Source organism: Perognathus longimembris, chromosome 18 (assembly GCF_023159225.1).
Source record: "Perognathus longimembris pacificus isolate PPM17 chromosome 18, ASM2315922v1, whole genome shotgun sequence".
Lineage (NCBI taxonomy): Eukaryota > Metazoa > Chordata > Mammalia > Rodentia > Heteromyidae > Perognathus > Perognathus longimembris.
The window spans coordinates 12,030,630-12,057,685 of record NC_063178.1 but is presented as its reverse complement, the minus strand read 5'-3'; the positions used below and the strand labels follow the sequence as shown (position 1 = coordinate 12,057,685).

Sequence of the window (27,056 nt, the reverse complement as noted above, 5' to 3'; positions counted from 1 at the left end):
AAAAGTTCCCTTGAGGCCCTTGCTGCCAGCACACCATTAGCACAGCCCTTCATGGCTCTACACCTGCCACCCAGCATCAGCCTCCTCCCTAAACCCCCTGACTACAGACTCCACCCACCAGCACCACCCAAACCTTAGCTGGAGATGCTTGTGGAACATCTATATCCAAACTCTGGGAATTCTCGAGCAGGACGTTATTGGTGAGAGGGCTGTGTTGGGAATTTTAAGAGAGGATGGTGGTGCACCAACAAGTTAACAAGTGGTTGCAGGGGTTCAGGAATAGCAGTAGTGGGAATGCCGGGCCATTCGCAGCACCAGCAGAAAGGATGTGCGGTGCAGTTCAGCTGGCTGCGCAGGTAAGTCTTACTGGCTGAAGACTGGAGACTATTGAGCATTCTCAGAACGCAGAAGACCTAAGAACCTGGGTGCTTGTTTGAAATCCAAATTTCAAGGCCTTCCTCTCTGGGATTTGAATTCTCTAGGTCCAGAGTCGCTCCATAAATGTGTGATTAGAAATAGGAATGCTCCAGATGGTAGAGATATTCTACTTGTATCTGAATTACACTCATATAAAATACCTCTTCCTCCCTTCTTTTCCAAGAAAGGGCATGGAAGGAAAGGCAAGTAAGTGTCAAAGGAGAAATAGTACTGAATCTGCAATAAAACATATGCACCTACTAAATGGATTTCCATGATTCTTTCTAATGAATTTCTGTGTCCTAGAAAGGGTCCTTCCTCTCTATATAGAATGACTAAGGGGTGAATTGTTTAATAGGTCATTTTTATAATTTATGGGAAAGAAAATCATTTCTTCAATCACAACCGGATGTTATCAGCACCTTTGGGTTAGTAGTAGGAGGGGTGTCTTTCCCTTGTCCTAGCAAAAAGATACTACAGTATCATAACCCCCTCACCTAATAAACAGAGACAATGGCCACGAGCACACCTCGATACTTGAACCTTTTCAAACAAGCTAGCCATTGTTCAACCTGAAACTTGAAAGTAATACAGTAACTACGCGGAGATGAAAGACATGTGCAGGGCAAGAAACAGCTTTGAATTTAAAAAAAGAGTAAGCTATTTCATGTGAAAGCAGGGCTGTATTTTCCCTTCAATCTGCTCCTGCATAATTTTAGTCTGTTTCTCTAATTATGGCAACAGAACAAGAAAAGTCCCAACTGCTGTTCTCATTCTCACTATTTTCCGAAAGGGGGAGAAAAAAAAGGAAGAAAAGTTGATAATCTGCATCAGTGTCAGAGAAAATGAAACAAAGGCAGGGTGGTAATTTTCTTTGTGTGAGTTCTTTTTGGTGCGTTTCTTCCCCTTCTCTTCCCAAAGTCATTTAAAAGAGTGTCATTCAAGACCAATTAAAGGGATTTGGATGAACAGCTCTTGAGTTTGCAGTTGGTATCAATCAATAGTACAATTTGGCCATCAATAGACTTTGAAAGGTTCTTCCAAAATGGCTGCATTGAACGGTCACTGAAGGATTAATAATGAAACTTCAGTGAGCCCACTTTTGTTTGAAAGACTCAGACTCAGAGCTCTGAATCTCACTCTTTACTGTTTGAATCAAAGGTAGCCAGTTTAGCAAGGAACTGTGGGCTTGATGTATTTTGGTCACCAACTTTTCACCACATCTCATGATGAATCCAGTGGAGAAGGGGAGAGGGTTGAAGGAAAGAGGGTTAAGTGATTATAGTCAGTACCTGAGATTCGAGAACTGAGACCCTGGACTAGAGTTGGTGTAGCGAGGATGAAGGCAAACATCTCTTTTGCCTGTGACACGCAGGTGCCATTAGCACTCGATCCCTGGTGTTCTCTGAGATGGTGTTCCGTGAGATGGGAAGTGTGGCAAGGCAAGTCAATGTTGTATCAAAATGCTTTTGGAGGTTACCAATCTTTACTTGCTCCCCAAAGCCCCTCAATGGAGCCCCACTATACCTGCTGCACACCTGTACCCCTGAGAAGGGACCACTTTTATGTGGTCTCTCTAGTTTTCAGTGTGAGCGGTAGGTGAGAGGAGGCTCCAGCCGAGGGACAGAGGAGAGCTTCGTGCTCCTGGCTGTGGACAAGGTGAATGGTTTGCAAGTAAATACAAGTGTATCAGCTGAAACGCAACAGAGTCAAGGGAAACCCAAGTAGTGTAATTCCTTAGGAAGGGAAAATCAAAGGAAATCAGCACAATAAAACATCAAGAAACAGGCGAAAGGGACTGGATGAGGTTAAGGGGATAGGGGCAGATGACTGGAAAAAAAGGGGAGGATGCAGCCAATATTTGTCCAACAAAAGAAGAGTGAGGGGAGGGGTGTGTAGGAGAGAAACGGGTGACATTGCTCAAGATGTACTATATTCACAAACTGCTTCGTTAAGGGGCGACTCCTTTGTACAACTACTTAAAGACAGTAATAATTTTTAGAAGGTAGATTGTAGATAATGCTGGTGGCTCAGGTATATCATCCTAGTTACTAGGGAGGCTGAGTTTGTGAATATCATGGTTCAAGGCCAGCCAAGACACTTAGGCAAAAGCAAGACCCTATCTGAAAAATGACTAGTAAGATCAGCACTAGACATATGGCTCAGCAGTAAGAGTGCCTGCCTAGCAAGCAAGTCCCTGGACAAGAAGGGGGAGAGGGAGAGGGTGGGAAGAAGGAGAGGGAAGAGGAAGGGAGCAGAAGAGGAGAGGGAGGAGAGGAAGGGAGAGGATTTCAAAGGCCTGTGTGTGCGTGTGTGTTTTAATTCATCATATAAATATCTCCAGGGCACACAGGACATGCCACATGCTCTTTCTTCTCACGGCTCATGGGGGGCAGTGTTCTCCCACTGGGGGGCGTTCTCCTTGATTAATCCTCGTGCAAGGCTCTGTCCCTTTCTGATGGGTGAGTCTCTTCTCTGTGTCATTATCTCTGATTCATCCCTGGGTTCTAAATTAGGAACTTGGTTAATTCCTATTGTGTTTCCAGTGACAAAGGAACACACATGTTGTAATAAAAAGTGTCAGAAGTCAGAAACCGAAAATCAAAATCAAACTATGTTGTGAATAGCTAATAAGTGGAAATGCATTTGAAAATAGCAAAAAAACAAAACAAAACAAACCCCACAAAAAATACCCCAACCCAACATTTACCTTTTATCATCATGGCTATATTTTGAACATTTTACATTTTCTTGGTGCTAATGTAAGGCCTAGGAATACAGTCTTATTAGAAGCTAAAGAATGTTTCTTTAAAGGGTTATAAATTTGATAAATACTGTTCTTATTTTCCTTGGTTTCTCCTTCTTCCCTTCTTCATCCCAAATATATTGAAATTTCGACAGATTCAGTCCCAGATGGATACAAGGTGGCTTTTGAATGATGGAAAAATCATTTTACCTATTCAAGAGTGTGAATAATTCAGATATAAAAGCCAACCACTCCTCAAACAGAGGAAACTCAGTGTGTACCGATTGGCTCGCTCTTATCTTAACAAATACCTTCTGCATACAGAGGCCTGGTTTCAAATTATGAACTTAATCTATCAGACCAGACTCCCTTACACTGTGGGTGGTGGGGGCCTGACAGAGAAACCCTTGTGAATTTGAAACGCACAGTGGCTTTGGCCTCACCACTGTCTGATGGAATGACCAAAGTACCTTTGAACAGATGTGGGGTGGAACCCTTTGAGATAGTACAAGCCTTACCTGGTTATTGTTGCTGGCTCCTGTTTGGGACAGCCCTACCAGCCTCGCCCGGGTGACTTTTTACTCTCCTAAGAGGTGTTGATCCCCCAGGTTGGGTGACGGTACTCTCTGGATCCTTCCCCTCTTTTCCATTAGCGTGCCACTGATGTGCACTCTGCTACCTGAAATCTTGTGTCTCGTTTCCTACAGGAAGAACCTTTATGTTCTCTAACAGCAGTTGCTTTGCGCTGTTTACTCGACACTGTAGTCACAAACCAGGTATTGGTGAAGGTGCAGCCGCCGCCGAGGGGAGCTCAGGCATGGGAACACATTGCCTTATTCTTAGCATTGAACTCCGAGAAGATGGTTTCCCGGAACTAGACTGTAACACAAGGAAGCTGAACAAGGATGTGTTACCAAACCATTTTCTACCTGGAGCATTTTCCTCTGCTAGGGACACTCTGGAAGACAGGACCAGTAGCCCTCCATTATCTGACTCTAGAGCCATTCGGTATTGATGAATAAATTCCCATTGCTAATAGGCAAGGACAGCTGAGGGGTCATTTGTTCTCTGGCACATTTTTTTTTTGTGGTTCTGGGGTTTGAACTCAGGGTCTTACACTTGGTAAGCACACATTGTATCACTTGAGCCACTCCCCCTTTTATTTCTTGCTTCAGTTTGTTTTTAGATAGGGTCTAATGTTTCTTCTTGGGCTAGCCTTGGACCACTAACTTCCAACTTCCACATCTCTTGGAGCTGGGATTGTAAGCATCCACCCCTGTGTGGGGCCAGGTTCTTGGGCACTTCCAATTTGACATCTCTGATGTCCTTGTGGGGAAAGAGAATCTTCTGGAATCTTAACAAGAAGCAACAACGTGAGAGGAGGAAGAATAGAAATCCAGAAAATTCTACCTAGATCCCAAAGAATTGAAAGCCAAGTATTAGGAGCTATTTGTCCATTATCTTCAGAGCTGTTATTCACAAGCCCAGATGCAGTGATGAATGGATAAACAGAAACATATATGCAATGGAATATGATTCCACCCTAGAAAGGAAAGAAATCTGATGGAGGCTTCCATGTAGATAGAACTGGAGGACATTACACAATGTGAAATAAGCTAGTCCCCCTCCCCCCTCAGCCTCCCTTATCCCCCAAAGATCCTGTACAATCTCAGGTCTCACCCTGACCTGCTGACCCAGCATCTTCCTGTGCTATGCCCCTGGAAATTTGAGAAAAATCAACAGTTGAGAAGAGTCTAGAAGTGGTGGTTTCAGCTCTTCAACTTGGGGGTTCCACGTGAGTATCATCTGGGGGTGAGGGGCAGGAGGAAGCCTTGGAAAATGTGCCAATACCAAATGGTGATCTGGTGGCTTGGGGAGAGCCCTAAGCACTGGGATCCCAAACAGCTCTCCTGGGAATGGACTCCACCGTGCAGCCCACCTGGGATCCTCTCCCCCGGGGAAATTCGAGCACCTAGGGTTGGCTCTGTTTTCAGAACAGGGTTTCTACCTGGGATATTCTATTCATCAGCATCTTCATTCCCTGCCCCTTCCTCTGCCAGGCCAAATTTTTCAGAAGGGTGAAGTTTAACTTTTGCAAGTCCCTCTCTTTGGGCTGGGCTGGAGTCCTTGGTATGGGGCTGACCATGCCCTGTCGTGTAGAGGCCCTGGGCGCACTGGGAAGAAGTCACAGCTCTTCCACTGGATACATCACAGTCCACCATCCACCATCCACCATCCACCTGGGTTTCATCAGGTTTCATAACATTCTTTTTTTATTTTTGTCATGGAGTTTGAACTCAGGGCCTGGGTGCTGTCTCTGAGTTTTGAGCCACAATGTCATTACATCATACCTTTTGTCTCTGTCTACTTGATGGTGAGAAATGACCACTAACAACACTTGGAATTAGGTTGGAACTGTTGCAACCATATTTGAACACCAGAATGACTTTGGCTTTTGTCTTTGGTCATTGGATGGATCATTGTTCTCTGTCATCTTATACATAATAGTAATAATAAATCTTTTGAGCAATGATCTAATCTAGGTAGGCATGATTCTAAGAAATCAGTATATATTCATTGATGTCTCCTAAAAGCCTTACGTATTAGACAGGCCCTTTTTATTATCTCCAGTATGTATGAGCAGAAGCAGAAGCACAGAGAAGTTTCATAGCTTGTTCGAAGTCACACAGCTGGTGTATGGCAGAGTTGGAGTCTGGAGTCTGACTTTGCAGCGCATGCTCTTCACCATGATGCCAGTTTAGTTTTAGGCAAATGGAGAGGAGACAAAAATCCAGTGGGAAACCAACGTTTAAAGAATGAGTTAGGGACATGAGAAGTCCATGCAAGCATGGGAAAAGACCTTCCGTTGTGGTATGTGGAAATCACACCTCCCCCCCTTTTGAGGTCTTTCCCAGAAAAAAAAGCCACCTGGATCTTCAGCAACAGTTTCTGAGTGTGATTTTCCCCAAGTTGAACACTTTCTGAGCACGAACCTCTTCTCAAGCCTTTTCTAGTTGGTTTCCCTGGGACATCTGAAGTCCTGCTTTGCTGCTCATTGAGTTCCTCCAAGCTGCCCCCAGTCATTTGGCTTTCTTTTCTTTTAGTCAGTCATGGGGCTTGAACTTGAGGCCTGGGTGCTGTCCCTGTGCTCTTTTGCTCAAGGCTAGCACTCTAACCATCTTGAGCCACAGTTGTCACTTTTGGCTTTCTGGTGGTTAACTGGAGATAAGAGTTTCACAGACTCTCCTGCCTGGCCTGGCTTTGAACCGTGATCCTCAGATCTCAGCCTTCTAAGTAGCTAGGATTACAGGTGTGAGCCACTGGCGCTGGCTAGTCATTGGGGTCTCTACCTCACACTTCTATTCACTTAATGCAACACCAACAAACACTTGCCTGGTTCCCTGATCTTCAGCCGCATTATCGAGTGCTACTTTGTACGAATCTTCTCTAATCAATCATAAGTTTAGCATTTCAAACTTGCCATTACATTTGAAAACATATTTTCTTTTTCATTCTTTTTGTTGTTATTGTTCTGAGGCTGGAACTCAAATTCAGTACCTGATGCTTTTGCTCATTGGCTGGAGCTCTACCAACTGAGCCATGTCTCCAATCCCTGAAAACATACTATCTTATGAGAACTACATAAGGAGTGTAGCTTTATCTTGAAATTATAGGACAAGGATAATGATCGTAGTCATTTTCTGTGACCATGGTCACAGAAATTAGATGCGGAATGATTTTTTTAAAATAGCCAGTATTCATTCAGGCAATTGAATAAGAAAGAGGGGTTTATGGTACATATAGAAAACAACAATTGCTGTGAGGATCATCTGGTGTACTGATGAAAGTATAACAGGAGACATCTCTCACAGCCTGCTTGGCCTAGGAGACCACCCCTCTTAGTGCCTGCTGCAGTTTACAGTTCCCGCAAGGCATTATCTCACTTCTGACACCAGTTGAGCTTGGATGGCTCCCATCACCACACTCAGGTTCAACGGTGTCACGAAGAGTTCACAGAAGCTGTTATACGGATGGTTAGAGATTGTTGCAGGAAAGAATACAGATTAACATCAGCCAAGGGAAGAAGCAAAGCCCAGGGTCCAGGAAAGGCACCAAATGTGGGCCTTCCATGCATTCAAGCCAGCAGCTTTCCTGGTACTGACATGTGACAACATTCAGAACCACATTTCTAGACCCCAGGCCCAAAGTTCAGGAGTCCCAAGTTAGGTCCACCCATTCACCTTTTATTCAAATGAAGACATGGTGAAGGACAGGAAAGGGGATGTGTGTGTGTATACACTGAATCAGGGCTTGAACTCAAGGCCTGGGCTCTGTTCCTGTGCTGCTTTTTACTTAAGGCTATAATCCTCTAGCATTTGAACTGCAATTCTGCTTCTGGCTTCTTTTGGTAGTTTATTGGAGATGAGTCTTGTAGATTTATAGTCTTATAGCCCCCAGTTGGTTTCGAATTGTGATCCAGCCCCCAATTGGTTTCGAATTGTGATCCTCAAATCTTAGCCTCCTTAGTAGCTAGGATTACAGGCATGAGCTACCAGTGCCCAACATGGAAAGGATATTTATTACATGGCAGCCTTGGGAAGACAGCACTTTGGTATATCTTCAACCTTCATCCAGAGTCTAGACATTGGCTTTGGTTTAAGTAGAGATAATTGGGGGGGGGGAGTGAGAAGGTTATGCATTATTAACATTCTCAAGCCACAGGTATGGCCTGGTTGACCATGAGCTTAGTCTTTGTCTCTGAAGAAGTTCCAGAGAAGTGAATCTCACTTTACCATGGTGACAGGGCAGAAACAAGTTGTCTTATAGGTGATTTCCTGGATTTCGGCTGTTTCCTTTACGATGATATGCCTGTTTGAGTGGGTTCTTTAACCTTTCACACTCAAGATACTTACTGGAGAATCCCTCTTTCCTGGAACCCACAGGGATTGTAAAGTGACTACAGCAGAGAATAATTTTGATCAAAAGGCACAGATAAAAGGCTGGAGGACTGTTAGGTAATTCATGGAGCCCTGCAAAAGCATCTTTAAGGTGCCTCTTAACGTAAGCACAGCGCAGCACGGAGGAAAGCTCACCTGAGCCTCTGGGGGCAGTGTTTTTTTTTTTTTTTTTTTCTCAAATTTTTATTATCAAACTGACGTACAGAGAGGTTACAGTATTATACGTTGGGCATTGGATACATTAGATCACAATCTTCACACAGCATTTAGTCTCCAGCCCTTCTAGAGGTTGGAGTATGAATACAAGGTAGGCCAGTGTTCCCATCATAAATCATCCTATTAGACTATTTGGAGGCCGAAGCCCTCAGGTAAACAAAGATACTCATATCACACGGGTTATTCCAAGAGCCTAGAGTTCAGCTCCCAGTAGCTAATCAGAGGCAGCTCTTTGTTGAGAATGATATTTCCTTACCTCTCATAGTCCTTTCTTGAAGGGAGGCCTTCCATCTTGCTTTGTAGTATCAAAAACCCCACACCCCTTCCTTCTTGGTGTTTCCTACCTTTTCCATGGGTGACCTATATCGGTCCCTTGAATGGTTACTTCTGGTATTGAATGGTGTATCCTCTTGGATATGGACAGTCTTGGTCACCATGAGAAGTTAGCTGATAGTCTATTGCTTGGCTTATAAAATTATCACAAGAATAAATGTAGAATAGGTACTGAAATTTTTTTTTTTAAACCTACTGAGGAGCTAAGTACTTGTGTGAATCTTAGACAGGCAAACACGGAATGGAATGTTTGATTATCCAGTGCCTGCTACAGGGCCTGGGAAAGTCCACACTCATTTATCCAAGCTGGCTTACTCTTGGGGTAATGGAGAATTGAGTCTATTCCAAACAAAGCAGTTCATTTCCAGATGTGAGAAGCCTGGCAACCAAGCAGACGGGGCAAGAACCTCACATTTACTACTTTGTTAAGGAAGAGCAGCACTGTGGAGCTTTTGTTCATTCACTTGTGATATGGACAGCAAATATAAACTGGGTTTCTCGCTCTGGATTCTGGGACAAAAATCCTTCTTCTCCTGAGAGATCATCATTTAAGTCTCCCTTCATGCCTCCTCTTTGTCACATCTCCTTCTCATCTCTGTTTCCTGAACAGTGTGAGGCAGAAAACCCACCTATTCTGTAATGGCTTTGCTGTCTTGCTTCTTCCCCCACCCGCTCTTTGTCTCAGCTTAGTGAAACTACACGTATTGGATTCTTCTAATCTTTCCTGACAGATCAATCCTTTTTGGCTCTTAATTATTCATGTGGCTCTCCTCTGAATTTCCTTCAGGCTGCTGGCTCCTTTGTGGTGGTTGATGCGTCGTGTCTGAAGCTTGCTCATTTAGTTCCCAGGAGGTGGCCATCCTTGCTTAGGGCCAGAGCCCTCAAGAAGGCAGAGGAGGGGAGTCACAGGAGATGAGGGGTCTTGCAGGCAGCGAGGATAGATGGACTTGCTTTTATGTCTGGCCCCACACTTAGGACTCTGGAGTCGAATACTGAGTATTGAACATCTGCTGTCTCACTGGCAAAATTGGTGGAAAGAAGTTCTTTCGTTGCAGTGGTCATCATAAATATTAAGTGATGTACTAGGCCACAACACGCATTCCTTCCATGAGAACCTTTCTTCTTCTTTTTAAGTATTCGACTCCATAGCGCCCCCCACCCCCCACTGGCTAGCCATGTGCCTCTATTCTTCCACTGAATCAGTACAGTCCTACTTTGATAGCCAGGAGTTCATGCTTAAAATGTACCTGCAGCCAAGCAAAGAAGGTTCCATGGAAAGAAGCTATTCACCAGAACAGAATGGAGAAAGCTCTCTGTAGCATAGGAGACTTTTCTTGTATCAGAACAACCTCCTGACAGACGCCCTGGTCTCTGTGAGGCTGCCCAAATGTCTGTTGTCTGAGGATTGTCCCAGCTAGCACACTGAATGGCCAGCAGCTAGGAGAAGGCTGTCCTAGCCAATTAGGAAGCAACTTCCCTTTACCCAATGCCTTAGGTAATTCCATTGTAAACTTGGCTTCAAAGTGCCATTTTATCTATCTCTGAATAGCCCCCAAACTTCCCCCAGTCCCCTTTTTTCATTCTGGTAATTGGAGGCTTTCCCAAGATGTTCCCAGCCTCCTCTGAGTCCTCAAGCCCAAGTCCAGCCAATCAGAGAGGTCATCGAGAGGTTACACCACGGTGGGCCCCAGTCACTGTTTTTTTTACAGTGCTAGTTTTCTCATTACTAGTTCCCAGACTGAATTTTTACTTTTTAAATGGATGCCACATTAAAAAAAATCAATATGTCTAGCCTTTCTTAAATCCATGAAAGAGCAGGCACCATTGGTTTCACGTTCCTCTGCACCGACGGAGGGCAGCTTGGTAGGTAGGCATGGCACGATGCCAGGAATTCCTACAGATCCCATCCCAGCCAGGCACCGATGGCTCACACCTGTCATCCTAGCTACTCAGGAGGCTGAGATCTGAAGACCACAGTTCAAGGGCAGTTCGGGCAGAAAGTCAGTGAGATGCTTGTCTCCAATTAACTGCCCAAAACAAAAAAATAAAAGCACCCAGAAATGGAGCCGTGGCTCAAGTGATTGAGCACTAACCTTGAGCAAAAGGCTCGGGGCTCCAGCACCCAGACCCTGAGTCCAAGCCCAGGCCCAGTGCGCGTGTACACACACACACACACACACACACACACATACACACACACACACCACCACCACCACCACCACAGGCAGAAACTGAGAGCCAGTTGCATATTTCCTTGTTTCTTTTTTTCCCAGTGGAGAAATGGGTCCTCTTATCAATGTTTCTATTAGAATTAAGAAGACAGAAACTCAACCAAGACATACTGTGGTCTTGCTCATGTCTGCCCTCCACCACTGAAGGATGTGACCTGTTGGCTGCACGTGGGCATCGTGGGGCTCACGATGTGGTACAGGAGCTTATTTTCTGGAAATGGTCCAAATAGTAAATAGTCCGGGCTTGTGGGACATAAATGGACTATTGGCGACTACTCACCTCAGTCTTGGTAATGTGCAGGCGATCTTAGACAAGTGAGTGCACAGAGCTGAATTGCAATAAAATGTATTTGCATGCATAGGGCTGCAGGCGGCTCCCAGCCTGCCCCAGACCCTCATTCTTTCTTATAGCCACAAAGACTCTGGGTGTGTGCTGGTGGCGCATGCCAGTGGAAGGGTAAGATCTGAGGACTGTGGTTCAAAGCCAGCCAGGGCAGACAATTCTGTGGGATTCTTACCTTCCAGGAACTGGCAGCAAAGCTAAAAGTGAGGTTGTGGCTAAAGTCGTAGAGTGCCAGGTTTAAGTAAAGAATCTAAGCATGAGCTGGAGGCCCTGAGTTTAAGCCCTCGTACCAGAACACACACAAAGGTACAAATAAATAAATAAATATAAATACAGGCCAGAATGACACAGTGGGCCTCCTCTTTGCAACCTTGGAAACTCGCTGGGTTTACATTTTCTCGGTTACTTTGTTTATATCAAATCAAAGGGGATTAGAACTTCTGTGGGAGTTGAGTATTTTAACATTCAGTGCTTGAGAAATTCCCCTGTGAGTGGAGGCTTGAAATAGGTGTGGAGTGTTATTAGGAGGCCACATCCCTACTCTCAGACTTAACCCAAAGGGGGCTCACTCACCTGGAAAACACCAGGTCACATTGATCTGAGCCCCCTCATTTCTTTCACTCCATGTAAACACACGCTGAAGCTCAAGTCTGTACAGCCATACCCTCCTTGAACTCAGTAGTAACGTTAAGAAGGGAGAGAATTAACCTCATGATTTAAAAAGTTTGTCTCTGCATCTATCTTCATTTCCCACACTGACAATAAAGCAAGGGATTGGGGCCTACCTACCCCCAGGTTGCCAGCTTAGATCGAGGAGCAAGGTGGGTCACAAGGAATGGTGCAGGGGGTGGATGCGATGCAAATGAGATACAGAATCATAGCTGTGCCCGGCCCATCTGAACCAACCCTAACCTGCAGATGACCTTCTGGGAAATTAGGTGAGAGCTGATATTTAATAAAGCCTGTGGTTTCTGAGATGATCACAGCTATGAAACCTTACTGAGTGGATTCAGGCTTTAGTGACCTTTCTATGACATTACAAATAGTGTCAGCAGGTTCACACGATGCGGAATCGTACTCCCTGCTGTCGAGAAAGAAGCTGTGTGTTTTTATTAGGCATTTGTGTTGTTGTTAAGAATACTAAAGGCTTCCCTTTCTCCAGCTTGAATCGGGGACCAGTTGTGTTACGCCTGAAGGGCTTTCCATAATCATGTCTGTATCAAGGGTCACTGAACTATGGATTGCAATACTTTGCAAAGATATTGCATTTGCTGCAAAAGCCACAGCACGGCCTTATTATTTTATCTGCCTCCAGCCATGGGACGTGGAGGAGGACACCAGCTGTGTTTGTGGGCCTGTCTCTGTTTTATTAGTGGACGCTAGGCTGTGTGGACCTTGGGTCTGCGAGGTCTTGACTTCCAGCATCGTGGATGGCTTCAAGCCAAACATGCCTCTTCTTTTTATTACAGAGTAGGAAGCAACAGCCTGCTGTATGTCCAGTTTGAAGAAGGATAAAAGAAGCATCTGTGTGCTTTCCTCCTGTTGCACAACAGTGTTCACAATACTTTGTGAGCACCCTACTTGACTGTACCCTCTCGCCCCACTTGAAGGATTCATTCAGCCCATCTTTTGCTTGATAATTATATTGCACACTTAACATGACAGGATATGTCGCCTGATTCTGGATTTTATATAGCTAGAATAATCATCCTGTATGTATTCTTCTCTATTTTTTTTTGATAGAGACTAGCACTTGAACTCAGCATCTGATATTTTCACTCATTGGCTGATACTTGACCAAGTGAGCCATGTTTCCAACCCCTGTGTTTTTTTTATAACTCACATTTAAATCTCTGAGCCATTTTCAGGTTTTTTTGTGTGTGTGTGTCAGTAGTATAATGTAGAGGTCCATTTTCATTCTTTTGCATGTAGGTGTTCAGTTTTCAAAAAGCTATTTATTCAATTTGTTACTACATTCATTTTATAATACTATTAAAGAGGCTATATTTTCCTCTTTTTGTAGTACTGGGGTTTGAACTCAGGGCTGCACACTTGAGCCATACCCCTATTTCTTGCTCTGGTTGTTGCTGTGTCTGATGTTAGCTGTGGGCTTGTTATATATGAAGACGTTGTCAAATTGAGGTAGGTTCCTTCTGTACTTAAGTTTGTTGTTGAAGGCAAGCTATGGAGTTGGAGAAAATATTTTCATAAAGTATATTTGATTGAGTAGCACTGACAATAACAATGGCTCAAGAATAGACAAAGGACCCAGGTAGGTAAATCTTCAAAGATGTAGAAGTAACCAGCTGTTATATGAAAAGATGCTAAACATCACAAGCTATGAGGAATTCTAAGTGAAAATTGTGATGAAACATCCCTTCTCCCTTGTGAGGATTATCATTATTTAACAACAACAACAAAATGTGTTGCTGAGAAGATGGAAGAATTAAACTCTTGTGACCTTGAGTTAGATGACCTCAGAAGAAAAGCTGGTATTAGAGGAAAGGGAAGCGCAGGGGTACTGTTATGTGTCATGTCTTCTCAGTGCTACCTCCTACAATAGGTGCTTAGAACCTAGCCCTCATTGAAACTTGGAGATGGATTAATATACCCATTGTTCAGATGGTCAAATGAGTTGATTACTTATTGTCTCAGAGGTAGAGGTAGAAATGGGGTATAGTCCTGTGTCTCTCTGATGGCTTCCATCTTTTCTTTGTTTGGTTTTCTTTTGTTGCCAATCCTGGGGCTTGAACTCAGGGCCTGAGCACTGTCCCTAGCTTCTTTTTGCTCAAGGCTAGCACTCTACCACTTGAGCCACAGCGCCAACTCCAGCTTTTTCTATATATATGTGGTGCTGAGGAATCAAACCCAGGGCTTCATGAATATGAGACGAGCACTTTACCACTAGGCCATATTCCCAGCTCCGGCTTCCATCTTTTCTTCTTAGCCAATTTCCTTATTGGTGAAAGCTTGTGAAACTTCACCCAGGGTAGGAGTATCTGCCTCAGAGCCAAGCAGTGGTGCTCTAAGAAGCCTGGCTGAGCAGGCCGCTGGTTTGTACCTGCATCCACTCCCATTAGAGCTGGCAGGTGCTGGAGTATACTGCCTGTAGTCCCAGCACATCTCTGGTGCCTAGGCAGGGCTTTGTGAAGAGCAGAACCAGCAGAACTTGGCTCAGATCCAAAAATAAGACTGTAGAACAAGACAAGGAGAGATAAGAGCCAGGCTGAACGATTCACACTGACATTTATAATTGGCTCTGCTCACTGCTCTAGGTCTGACTTTTATTGTAGCCACACTGTGAAGTGACATCACTATGAACATTTACAACATTTTTGTATTCAACCCTGTCTCATACAACCTTACTGTGCTCAGACTATCAAGAATTCAAAACCAGGGCTGGGAATGGGGCTTAGTGGTACAGTACTTGCCTAGCATGCATGAAGCCCTGGGTTCAATTCCTCAGCACCACATAAATAGAAAAAGCTGCAAGTGACACTGTGGCTCAAGTGGTAGAGTACTTGAGCAAAAAGAAGCCAGGTACAGTGCTCAGGCCCTGAGTTCCAAGCCCCAGGTCTGGCAAATAAAAATACCCAAAACACAAATTCGAAATCAACACATTGAAAGTGTATTTTTTTTTTCATTAAATAAGCAGTTGCTATGTACCGTCTATGTATCAGTCTCTGTCAGGCACAGACCCTGGAGACGGTTCCTGCTCTCAGCTACCATCTAGTGCAGTGATGTAAAATTGCAGAAGAGAGGAAGCTCCCTCCTCCCTCCCCCTTCCTCCCTCCTCCCTCTTTCTTTGGCTCTTTCCCAAAGGAAAAAGCATTTGAGTTGTGGGGGGCATGCTGTAGGATGTGTAGGAGTTTTCCAGGAGGAGAAAGCGGAAATGAGTACTGGAGATTATATGGCTACCACACACTCACATAGCATAAATTTCACAAGTGTGTTTAACATTACACAACTTTTACTGTCATCACGATTGTATTTTATTGTTGAAGATTCTAACATCATTAGCCCATAGCAGTATTCATTATTGTTTCTCTCTGTGTGTGTGTGTAAATTCCAGTGACTACCAGCATTCTGTTAAAGTGTCAATTTGGCATGCCTGCACTAAGTTCAAGTGTGAAGAGTTTATTAGATAATATATGTTGTGACAGTATCCTCAACCTATTAACCTAATAGTTCTACTAACCTAACCTAATATTACTACAACTATATTTCTACTAGCTACTATACCCTTGCCACTGTGGCGTCAGTTGCATATGCAATCCCATTTAAATTTTACAATAATTCTGTAGATTGAGTATTTTTGCCCACATTTTGCAACTGGGATAATTGAAAAGTAAAATAGTACAGTTGTATTGTTTAGGCTTAGATCTCCCAATTGATACTGGTGATTTGTTTGAGAAACGGTAAATCATTTGAGTGCTCTAAGTGTCAACTTCTCCATCAGTCCTTGCTATTTCTCCATCCGTAATATGAATTCAATACTTACCAAGGAGTTATCAAGGAATGAATTGAGCTGATCTATGTTCAACTCTTGGCTTAGTGCCTGGCTCCACTCAAAGTCTCAATTAAAGGATAAATGATATTAGTTATTATTGTGGTCACAGAGGTTAACTTACCCAGGAATGGTCACTCTTTTATTTGACGCCAAAACATATTTGGGTTGCTTGAAAACTAGAGCTCAGATTCAATGACCAGGCAGATTGACAAAATAAATCAAGTTGTGAAAACACCATGTATTATAAACAAATAAGTGAAGGTCAGCATTACACACTATCAAAGGAATTCTTGTAACCATTCAGGGGTGAGTAAATGGGTGTGAACACAAGTGAAAATAAATACAAGTTTGAATATGAACACATAAATCCTCTTTTGTGGATTGCTTTTAGTCCCCCACCCCCACCCCCCGCCAGTCTTTTTCCTCTTTTACCATGAACGTAAGGATAAAGAGATTCATATAAATCTACCATTTGGGGCTCTTGGTATTATTTCTTTTACATTTATTTAGCCTATGTGTTCTCAGTGATCCACTTGACCATCGTTGGCAATTTGAACTCAACTCGTTTAACAACTGCGAGATTTGGCAGAGGTCATTCTGGTTTGAAATCTTGCTAGATGAAAGTTAGTTCCTCATGTAAATCCAAAGCTGAGGTGGGGAGATTTCGCTGAGCCTTGTGCTGGAAGGAAAAGACTGAAAGTGACATTTACAAGTGCCGATCTGTGTTGACACTGCCTTTTGATAATCCCTTCAAATTGGTGAGTCTGAGCTTCAGGCTCAGCCGCCCAACTCACGGGAGACACCAGCGTCCTTTGAAGACGCAGCTCTGCTGTGTCCAGTGGCGATGTTATTTGAACTTTTGCATTCACACAATCCTTTCTGGAGGGGTGCACTTTGATGTTATGTCAAACCCCCAAGAAACTACGGTTTCTAGTTGTAGCTCAGGCTTAACTAGTGTCTCCAGGCTGAGCAATAGAAGGAAGAAGGAAAAAAATAACACGCCACTCTGTGAAATAAGATGTCTCAGAGCAGCCAGCACAACAAAGGAAGTTCTTGGTATTCATTTGGGCTGGGGGGTGGTGGGGAGACTTGGAAAACCTTGATTTTTAAATTCTCATCACAGTTAAATGACCCATCAGATAGTGAACACAGGTGAATATATCCCCCCCTTTTTTTGGATATGTTCTCTTTTAAGACCATATCTTTCCAATCTTGCCAGTGATAAAGCTCATTTATGATCTCCAGTCTGAGCTGTGTTGATTTCTGTTTCTCTGTCTCTATCTCTGTGTGTATGTGTGTGTGTGTGTGTGTGTGTGTGTGTGTGTGTATTGGTAACTCATGTCTACTTGGCTTTCTTGCTCACAGGTGGTTCTCTACCACTTGAGCCATGCCTCTAGTCTGGCATTTTGTGGTTACCTGGAAGGGCAGTTTCTCAGACTTTTCTGCCCCAGGTGGCTTCAAGTTCCATTCCTCCAGCTTTCCACCTTTTCCGTAGCTAGGATTGCAGACATGAGCTACTGGCAGTCAGCTTTAGTTTCATTGTGGTCAGTTATTTTGCTTTTTGTTCTGGAAGGTTCCCGTCGGGTTTTTTTGTTTTGTTTTGTTGTTTTTTTTTTGATGATGGTTCAATCTAGTTAGCCTTGGGGGTAAGTAAAGAAACTCCCCTCCAGACTATGACGGGACCATATTAAAATTGATTTCCTGTCTTTCCCAGCTTTATTCCACCTATGGCTTCCTCATGGCTAAAAGAGAGGCAGTTACTCATTTTATTAGAGGCCCTTCCTGGAGAATCCCAAGCTTTCTGGAAGGACAGATAAATCACCCTTGTTCATCTTATGTGCAAGTTGTCTGAGTAAGCTACAAGCTTTTGTCTGGAACAGTCTAGAAAAAGCACTTGACTACTCTGTTGTGAAAATCTCATGTATAGTGTCTCTATTGCTTAGCTCATTCTGTGTCTACTGTATGAGTTATCTCATCTGGGTGAAGACTCTCCCCAGAAGAGATCACACTGGCTCAGAACAGGCAGATAGTTGTAGCGCAACTGGTTAAGGGTAGACTGGGCACTGGTGGCTCCCACCTGTCATCCTAGCTGAGGAGGCTGAGATCTGAGGATCATGGTTCAAAGCTCTCCCAAATAGACAAATCTGAAAGACACTTATCTCCTACTAACCAATTTTTTAAAAAAAGTCCAAAGTGAAGGTGTGGCCCAAGAGATAGCATGCCAGCCCTGAGTGCTAAAACTAAGCAAGAACATGAGGCCCTGAGTTTAAGCCCCAGTAACTGCACCCAAAAAAAATGTAGTTAAAAAATAGACCAGAACAGGGAATGGGTGTTCAATGGGTACAGAATTTCAGCTCACACAAAAATGTGAATGTAATTAATGACACTGAACCATATGTTTTAATGGTTACAAAGGCAAAGTATAGATTTTTTTTTTTTTTGGCCAGTCCTGGGCCTTGGACTCAGGGCCTGGGCACTGTCCCTGGCTTCCTTTTGCTCAAGGCTAGCACTCTGCCACTTGAGCCACAGCGCCACTTCTGGCCGTTTTCTGTATATATGGTGCTGGGGAATTGAACCCAGGGCCTCATGTATACGAGGCAAGCTCTCTTGCCACTAGGCCATATCCCCAGCCCCAAAGTATAGATTTTTGCCCAGGTTGTATTCATGTCCTGTGGCTGTCCTAATAAATGTACCACACACTGGATGGCTCAGCCAAACAGAAATTCATATTCTGACTGGAGTCTGGAAGTCTAAGGTCCAAGTATGAGCAAAGTTGGTTCCTCTCAAATCCTTTCCATTTGACTTGAAGTGGACTGCTGGTGGCTTATGCCTGGAATCCTAGGTTATCAGGATGTGGGTTGAATGAGGATTGTGGTTTGAAGCCAGTCTGGGCAGAAACATCCATGAAACTGTTATCTACAACTTAGCAGCAAAAAGCTAGAAATAGAGGTATGGCTCAATTGGTAGAGCTCTGAAACTTGCGTGAAAAAGCAAGAACACAAAGCTCTGAGTTTAAGTCCCAGTACTAGTACACACACACACACACACACACACACACACACACGTGCACGCACATGAAACTACTCCATGGTGTATACCATTGGAGGCTTGAGCCAGACAGACTTGAATCTTGAATAAGTGGCTTCCTATTTTTCACTTCAGTTTCTTCAATATTGAAGAAAATGGTAGGCTCTCTATCATAAAGTCCTGGTCAGGATTAAATGACATCCTACATATAAACTCTACCATACATCAGGAGTCCACTATCAACATTCAGATAGCAGCTCTTCCTCCTCGCTCCCAGCATCCTGGCTCTGTGATTGACTCTATCTGACTAAGATACATAACTGGCTTTCTAGGGGCATGAGGGGGAGTATAAAGAAAGGACATAATAAATATTACATTCAGATTCTTTGAGATTTTTAAAAGTTGAACAACATTTCCTATGTCCACAGGGGGAAAAGAAAACCCGCTTACTTTGGTAATGGACGCTTTTGTTTGTGTGTTGGAAATACCCTTTCCCCCTGCCATAAAACAGAACTGGGAGGGGAACCTGTGGTGATTGGTGGCAAGGGTGGAGTCTTCTGACTGGACCAATGTCATTGTGTGGGAATAAATTAGCTATAGAGTAGATGGTTCTAAAAGCAGCCTGCAACCATCCCCATCTTCTCTGGCTGATGGCTAGTCTCTTTCCACCTCCTACTGTGCCAGGCGTACATGCCTGCCCAGATCCATGAACTTCTTTTCTTTATAAATTAGCTAGTCTGTGGTAAACCATTATGGTAACAGCAGACAAAGAATTCCAGCTTGGCATTGACTCTGCCTCCCTCTGTGTAAATGCCCCTCAGATCCATGGGGGCCCAGTCACTGCCGTGTAGTGCAGGTCCTGTGGTCATCACACTCGGAAATGACTGTGACCCCATTAGATGTGTGTTAGAGGAAAGAGATGCCTGTGCTTTCTCTGGGTGATTGGCTAAGAAAACCGAAAACTGCAGAGACAGGAGAGAAGGACAGAAGCACAGCTGTGATTAACGAGAAGAAAGAAATCCATACATTTCTCCCTGAGCACACAAAATTAAAAGTTTACAATAAAAAAGGAGGAAATAAAAAGATGGCCCTCCCATTCTGCTAGCTGGTAGTATCCTGTAACATTTGTTAGACAGGAAGAAATCAATCGCTTGCTTCATTAGACCAAGCACCAAGCCTGGAGTTAAAGGGTGTGCAGCCGGCTGCAAAATTCTCATCCTTGTTCCAATTCCAGGCCAAGGAAAAGCAGGAGTGTTTCCCCAACTTGTCTACAGGACATCTCAACGCGTGCTGCTTCACTGGGCTTTTGTTTCTAAGGAAATGGAGTCTGATGCTTTTATTTATTTCAACAAAGCATTCAGAGATGAAATGTTTCCAGAGCTCTTTTGCAGCGATGGCTGAAAGTTAGATTTCTGGGAATGTAGGGAAGTTAGAGAAGTGTGTGTGTGTGTGTGTGTGTGTGTGTGTGTGTGTGTGTGTGGTGAATGCTCACATGCACCAGTACTGGGACTTGAACTCAAGGCTTTGTGTTTTTGTTTGTCTTTTTCACTGAAGGTTGGTGGTTTTCCACTTGAGCCATCCTCCATGTCTGGCTGTTTGGTGGTTAATTGAAGCTGAAAGTCTCGCAGGCTTTCCTGTCCAGGTTTCCTGTCCTCATATCTCAGCCTCCTGAGTAGCTATGATTATAGGCATGATCCACTGACGCCCGTTGATGTTGTAAAATTTTTATTATCAATTATGAAGACCTGAAATAGATATTTCCAAAATAGTTGTGAAAAGAAGGCTGACTGTACGTAGAACCATATTCCAGGTCTTAGCTTCAATAGCCCAGCTGGGGAACTTGGAAAGAGAAGTGTGGTGAAAAGGTTCTAAATCAATTTTAGAAATGATTTATTAGTTAGAGAAATAGGGGTAGAGTCCAAAAGAAAACTGAAAAATAATATAGCTTTCAATTATTAAGTCCTACAAAGGCAATTTTAAGCAAAGGCTTATCCTTGGATTCAATGAGCAACTGGAGTCTGGGGATTCTCCTCAGATTTAAATACTGTGAGCTTAAATCCCAACTTCTTTAAAATGTAGAGACCTGCCAGGCATCGATGGCTCATGCCTGTAATTCTAGCTACTCGGGAGGTCCATATCTGAGGATGTTGAAAGTCAGCCCAGGCAGTTGAATCCAAGAGGTTCTTATTTCCAATCAACCAGTAAAAATCCAGAACTAGAACTGTGGCTTAAATGGTAGGGCGCCAGCCTTAACAGCTGAGGGAGTGTGCAAAGCCATAAGTTCAAGGCTTACTATCTCCATTAGATAAATAAAAATAGAGCCTCAAAGAAGCCACACCTTGTCCACAGGTTCATGGTAGACAAGGTGCTAGACTTTGCAGGCCTTTGGTCCTGGGAGCTGGACTGTCAGGCCAATTTGAGTATCAGCAAAATATAGATGGGACAATTGGGTCCTATTCAAAAACTAGCAAGCCATGTTGTGATCTCTTGATGGGGATGTTGTGTTTCAACTGCCAGACAGATGGCCAGTGTGTTGTGAGAGCTCTGGCTGTTGAGAGCAGGTGAACTTAGAAGGAGCAAACGTGCCTGAGTTCCCTATCCCCTGCGCTCCAGACGCTGAAGTCTTTCTCTGGCTGTCAAAGAGCTGCAGAATCAATAGTAGACTCTGTTGGCATCTTGGTACAATAAAGGAGAGGCCTGGAGGATAGTAATAGAGAAGGCGGTGAGCGATATGAGAAAGGCTTCTTCCTTGTTGGCTGACTCGTTCCTTCCTTCTTCCTTGTTGGCTGACTCATTCCTTCTCATCTCAGAACCTACCTTCTTTGTGTTCATCCATCTGGGATGTGTGGTTATTCACCAAGGCTCTCTAGAGGGATAGCACCAATAATATACATATGGTGGTCTATGTGTTTGGTGGCTGGATGGCTCTCTCAGGCTGAAACGCCAGAGAACCTACTAGTTGCTCAGTCTAGGAAGCCAGAAGCCTCAAAACTAGGGGGACCCATGAGGATATTGAAGGCCGGAGAGCTCCCTAGAGAGAGTCACTGAGGTGTATTCCCACCGAAAGACTGATGAACTTGAAGTCTGGTGTCCCACAGGAAATAACAGTGGCAATCAGTATTCATGGAGAGTGGAGCTAGCTAGCTGCATGCTAGCTGGCTTTCTCTTCTACTTTGTTTTTTTGGCCAGTCCTGGGCCTTGAACTCAGGGCCTGAGCACTGTCCCTGGCTTCTTTTTGCTCAAGGCTAGCACTCTGCCACTTGAGCCACAGCGCCACTTCTGGCCATTTTCTGTATATGTGGTACTGGGGAATCGAACCCAGGGCCTCATGTATACAAGGCAAGCACTCTTGCCACTAGGCCACATCCCCAGCCCCTCTCTTCTACTTTGATTCCATCTTGGCCTCCAGCCTATTGGATGTTGCTGTCCATATTCAGGGAGCAGGTTTTTTTTTTTTCACGTTTAGTTGCTGTCCCACCTGCCAACCATCTCTGTTCATGCCCTCACAGACACACCGCAAAGAGGCTTTATTAACCTCCTGCTTTACCATCTCTCAGCCCAGTGAAGTAGATGGTATAAGCCGGGTGGCTTAAACAACAAGCATGTATTTCTCACAGTTCTAGAGGCTGGAGGGATGTTCAAGAGCAAGGCACTGCAAGATGAGACACCTGCTCAGGGCTCTCTTCCTGGTCAACAGAGGACACCAACTTGCTGTGTCTCACACAAGGGAGAGGTCTACTCCATGGGGCCAACAGTCCAACCGATGAGGGCTCCACCTCACCCTCCACTCCAGGTCTTGTCTCATAATACTATCTCTTGGGGAGTTAGGGTTTCAGGCCATGGCATGTTTCAACCTTCTTAGGGCTCTGGTTCAGATCTATGCCGTTCTTTCAGCTTCTAGAATGTCATCTGATTGGAAGAGCAGGATTAATACCTGTATAACCTCCCCATCTCCCACCAAAGGTCAGAACTCTGGGACAAGAAGACCCGAGAGAGAGAGACACACACACACACACACACACATTCTGTTGACTGAGTCAGTCAGGAAGGAAGATCAGAGCTTTAACACTAGAGAAGCAAAGAAGTGAATGGAAAGAAAGGTCCTCACTGACTCTGCTTTTCCTTTTGCCTGTGGGAGTTTATGGCACCAGAGCCAGCATTTCTCACACAATTGTATCCAACTTCAGACTTCCCAGGGCAATGGAAGCCAGAGGCAGAGGGCCAAAGTGGCAAGTTTCTATCCTGAAACGGGGACAGGGAGTTCCTGAGCAGAAAGGGCTGCATGACTGGGGCCTTCTCATTAGCAGATTCTGAAGAGATCCCCTTCTTCTGAATAGGTTTCCCTAGAGGCGGGAGGGAAGCAAACGCTGTCCCTCAGGGTTTGTGCCAAGTGGCTTTTGTGGTGGACTTGGGGTGGATCCTTAGAGGAAGTTTCCACGTTGAGTCAAACTGTGCTGGATTGTCTAGCTGGTCACGTGAGCTTCTCCTCTGGGCTGTAGCTCTCACAAATTCCCTGTCTCCCAGGACGGGCAGTGTGCTACAGTGAGGAATAGTGACATGGAAACAGCAGTGACAGTAGCATCTCTGCAGGCTAACTAATATAAAATAAGACTCAGCAGTCCGGGGTCATGAACAGAGGTCATGTGATTTGGTCACCATCAATGGCAGCAGGACGAGGACCAGAACTTATTCTCATCCACTTCTGGTTTTTGCATTTTTAAAGTGCATGAGTGAACTTTGGATGGACAAAGCGCAACAATTCACCTAAACTTGGACCCATTTGCATTGAGCCACTCTTATCAGCTAAGAGCAGTCTGGTTGTGTGTGAGAAAGGGCAAAATCTCAAAAGGAACCAAAACAACAAGAAGTAGCATCTGCAAGTATAAATCGGCTTTTTGCTCTGCTCTTGGGGACATTTCGTCCTTTCTCTAATCCCTTTCTTTGTGCTGCCTGATTAATTTGCATAGACTCAAAATATTCAGATGGTTACCATCTATATGGTTGCTTATGGTTACAAAGCAAGGTAGTGCGTTTTCTTTTTTCCATTTGCACTGCCTAACACTGCTGGGTTGTTCCTCTTCTTGACATATTAAGTGCTTCATAATTCTTTTTTTTTTTTTTTTTCTGCCAGTCCTGGGCCTTGGACTCAGGACCTGAGCACTGTCCTGGCTTCTCTTTGCTCAAGGCTAGCACTCTGCCACTTGAGCCACAGCGCCACTTCTGGCCATTTTCTATATATGTGGTGTTGGGGAATCGAACCCAGGGCTTCATGTATACGAGTCAAGCACTCTTGCCACTAGGCCATATTCCCAGCCCTGCTTCATAATTCTTAATCCAATCATTCATAAGAAGCCAGAGACTCTAGCAGCAGCCAGCAACAAGGCTTGGGGTCTGGGTTTTAAAGGATTGACCAGTATAGAAACCATCCTACCAGCGACTGTTGGGGAAAAAAAATCAGACCTTCTAGAAAGATCTGAGGCCAGATTTTGAAAGACAGAAGTTAGCCTCAAAACTGAAATTCCCTTATCCAGGCCAGAGGAAAGAAATAAAAATGGATCTGGGATTTGGGGATTTTTCTCAGGTAGGGAAATGCCCCATTGCCTTGCCAGCTAGCTTTCAATTTGTACAGATGTTGGTGATTAAATAAGAGAATTATGTAATACCAAGTAGTTCCAAACCCAGCATTTTAGAGATGTTCTAAAGATGGAATAAGAAGGTAGTCACAGAATATCGCTACACTCTAACAGTTGTATTAATGGCAACCCACCCTCAGTAGAACTTTTGCAAGCTTACTACATAAATGATTGGGAAAACAATGAATACTTGGAGTTATCCTAGATGCTTCTGCCATTGTATTTGACATCTACAGATATCCCACTAAGGGGAGTGGGAGGAATTTCCCCATTAAAGGAGGTGGATAAATAAAGGATTGGGGATCCTCACATCACAGATCATTATGATAGAGAGGAAAATAGCCTCCCCAAAGTATCCTAGCTTTAATCCTAGACCCTATGAATGATGTCCCCTTACATGGAAAAGGGAGGCTATTTGTTTAAGGTCCCCAACGGAGATAGAACCAGGTGATACATGGATATAAGAAGACATTTATAAGGGAATTGCCTCACACAGTTGTAGAGGCTCAGAAGCCCCATGATAGCCATCCGTAAGATGGAAAATCAGGGGAATGAAAAGGGTGACCTAGCCCACATCCAAAGGCCTTTGGATCAGGCTAATCTGTAACTCTCAGCCAAGGCTGAAGACTCTAGAGTCAAAGTAAGAGGGCGTATAGATGAGTTTGAAGTTCAGAACGAGAAGACCTGGGAAGAGTTCTGATATCCAAGGACACAGGAAGAGGCTGTCTGGCTCTAGGAAGAACAACTTTTGTTGTTGTTGTTCCGTCTGGGGCACCAGCTGATCAGAGAGTTCCACCACAGATGAGGGTCAGTCCCGACCCACAGGCCAATCTTCTCTGAAAATGTTCCCAGACACACCTGGGGATGACTAGCCTTTCCAATCAAAGGCTGAGCCACCCGAGTTTCCCTTTCAGCAGAAGAAAGACCACCAGCTCAGCGCCTGCTGAGACACAGAGACTAATTAACACATTGATTGAGAGTAAATAATTCCCTTAATATTCATTATTTCTTAATTATTACATCTTCATTTGGCCAGATTGGCATGCAAAAGCAGCTCTCACAAGGTCTTCGCAGGTGTGACTAAAGCACAACCCCGGAGATAGGAAGAATAGCCTGGAAATGCAGCTGGACCAGATGAATTGCATGAATCCTTTGAAGCAGAGGTGCAACAGTGCAAGTAGAGCCAAGAGAGATGATGCAGCGCTGGCTTTGAAAATGGAGGAAGAGACCACAGGCCAAGCAATGAGGAGTGCTCTAGAATCTGGAAAAGGCAAAGAGCAGATCTCCCTTCAAGCGTGCAGAAGGAACACAGTCCCTCAGCACTCGGATGTTTAGAGCAGTGAGACTCATGTGGAACCACTGAGCCATAGATAATGCAGTTGCTGAGTTTGAGGTGATTTGTCACAGCAGCAATAAAAATGAGTACAACCATGGAAGAATTTGTACACAAGACAGCCTATTGTGCATAGGATGTGATTGCTGGAGCATATCTGTTGTGAGCCCATGAAAAGCTAACTGTGATGTGCATATGTCTATGTCCTCAGCCCTTCAGAAATAGCCACCACCCCGCCACAGCCCAGGCAACCCATGGCAGCCCAGAGCGATCGCTGTGTGACTTCATGGCTCTACACGCAATCATCTAAGCACAAAGAATCTGCAGGTCCCTAGTAACTTGACGCGAGCTCTTATCCCAAAGCAATATACTTAGTAGACAACTATAGTTTGGGTAGGACGTTAGTGTTTAGTGCAATTGCCACGTGACTTGGAGCATTTCTAAACTGAGGATGGTACAAAATGTGTAGACTTGAGGGGAAAAAATGACCTCCATCCTTCGGATGTTTTGTATTGCTGGGAAATGCTGACTTGCCTCTTGGCATCACTGGGGCAGAACGTTGCTTCAGGCTGTGCAGACTCTTAAATTGCAGATAAAGTCACCAGGCTGTGTGTTTTCGTGGCAAGATTGTGTCGGCATCATCATGCATCAAATCTTTCACTTCAAGTGGCCTCCTCCAAACATTAGTTAATCTTCACTTATGTTGGAGCCTCTGGCAGGTAGGCAGAAGATGAAAAACCATAGTTATTTCGTTGCCATGCTTCTTTTCATGAAGATGAATGGAAAAGCAAATGAATTGAGGGAGTCTTACAATATATTACATTTGCAGTGTTTAGGCCTCTTTGCAGAAAGAAGCAAATAGAACTAGTGCTTGTAGCTATATAAATGAAAGAGGGTTTGATGTGTTTATTGATTAGAATGAAGACATTAACTAAAAGAAATCATATTCAGTGATCTGCTGTAGGTTTCTTCTTTTTTTTGTGGACTGCACAAGTGCTCTGTGATGTAAGAGAAGTTGTCCTTTACTCCATAACATTTTTATTGAAAAGAATTATTTGGCTGGGTGTCAGTGGCTCATGCCTAAAATTCGAGTTACTCAGAAGGCTGAGATCTGAGAATCAAGGTTCAAAGCCAGCCCAGACAAGAAAGTCTATGAGACTCTTATCTCCAATTAAACACAAAACACCAGAGGTGGAACTGTGGCTCAAGTGGTAGAGTGCTAATCTTGAGCACAAAAGCTCAGGGACAGTGCCGAGGCCCTGAATTCAAGCCACAGGACCAGCAAAGAATTGATGGTGTTTCAGTGTAT

The 27,056-nt window shown here is 44.2% G+C and overlaps 1 pseudogene; it reads left to right on the top strand.

Moving 5' to 3' along the window:
- Positions 1-294: 294 nt before the first annotated feature.
- LOC125366871 overlaps positions 295-27,056 on the top strand; it is a 67,917-nt pseudogene continuing 41,155 nt past the window's right edge.